The sequence below is a fragment of the Triticum aestivum genome, chromosome 4B (assembly GCF_018294505.1).
Source record: "Triticum aestivum cultivar Chinese Spring chromosome 4B, IWGSC CS RefSeq v2.1, whole genome shotgun sequence".
NCBI classification, from domain to species: domain Eukaryota; kingdom Viridiplantae; phylum Streptophyta; class Magnoliopsida; order Poales; family Poaceae; genus Triticum; species Triticum aestivum.
The window spans coordinates 2,010,636-2,012,196 of record NC_057804.1 but is presented as its reverse complement, the minus strand read 5'-3'; positions in this window follow the sequence as shown (position 1 = coordinate 2,012,196).

The following is a 1,561-nucleotide window of genomic DNA, read 5'->3' as shown; positions in this document are numbered from 1 at the left end:
CATTTCTTTTAAAGCCCTTTATGTGGTGTCGCTAAGACGCCCGACTGTGGTATTTCTTTTAAAGCCCTTTTTATGGTGTCGCTAAGACGCCCGACTGTGGCATTTCTTTTAAAGCCCTTTATGTGGTGTCGCTAAGACGCCCGACTGTGGCATTTCTTTTAAAGCCCTTTATGCGGTGTCGCTAAGACGCCCGACTATGGCATGCTTGTTATTTATTTTCGTAATTTTAATACTACTATGTTATTGCATATTCATAAATAACAAGCTTGCACGCATCAGCGTTTTATTTATCTTTTGTGACTGGCGTCATGAGCATAAAATATTTTCAGCACATCATTGTTATATTATACCTGTGTTCATAATGTTTGCGAGTACATTCAAAGTACTCACTGGCTTGTCCCTGGCTATTGTCTTGGCCAGATTTTTCTTGCGCGGAGAGGAGCGACCGTGGCGACAGTCCCGGAACCTAAGCAATGGGATAGCAGCCTCGCGAAGATAGGAGTTAACCTGATCAGCTGTTCCTGTGGGAATTGGAGTTCCATGGACACCGATGATCCACAAACCGCTTCCGCCATCAATCATTAGAAATCATTTGTTGTACTCACAGGCCAGAATGGTCTTGTACTACATATTTTGTATCTTGCTTGGAAATTCTGTATCAAGTTGGTGCCTCATCAGCTAACAGTTATCCTGGGGCTAGTGAGCATAAGGGCCATTTTCTGGAAATTAATGCCCGGAGAATCGGTCCCCACAAACTTGGTACCAGAGCCAGGCTGACCATTGGCTAATCCTATCTTAGCCAGGTCGAAAAACTTAGGCAAACCAACCCACCAGATCCTAACCAAAACCCCAACCAAGCTTCCCGTGCAAGATAGCCACACTGTGATCCCGACACTTTTGGCAGTCGGTGCCCAACCTATCAGCCTAACCTGTCGATCACACACCAGTGACCAATGGCAAAAATGTCTCATTCGCAAGCGTGCGAAGGAAGACTCCGTCCCCTTTTCTATAAAAGGGCACGCTAGCCTCAACCCAGCACAGCACAGCCTCTTTCCCAACCTAGCCACAATGCCTGGTCCCATAGTGCACAATGAGACCACAGCAACCAACCTTGGAGGTTTCGTGACCATACTCGCAAACCTCACCCGTCGTGCCTATGCGTTAGAAGAGCCCCCAGAATATGTTGTGTACCAAGGTCCCATGAGCGGTGAGGACCGCCAATTCTGGGCCACTGTGCACATCTACGGTAGGGGTCTGTCGCCAGAACGCCCCTACAGGTTCACTGGAAGAACAACTTCCTTCGAGCCACAAGCCATCCAGCTAGCTGCTCGAGAGGCTATAGTTCAACTCCGGCAGTTGTCGCCCAGAGTTAACTGTCGCTCATTCTACTACTACCCCAGGCGTGAAGGGTATAGTAGACCACCCCAAGTTGCCAACGGAGATCACGAGACGGATCCCGCATTGTTGCACCTGGTGTGCTATGTAAGTGCACTAGAGGCATTGTTCGACCAGATCACCATTGATCTGATCGCAGCTCGAGGAGAGCTGGTTCGCAGAGCCC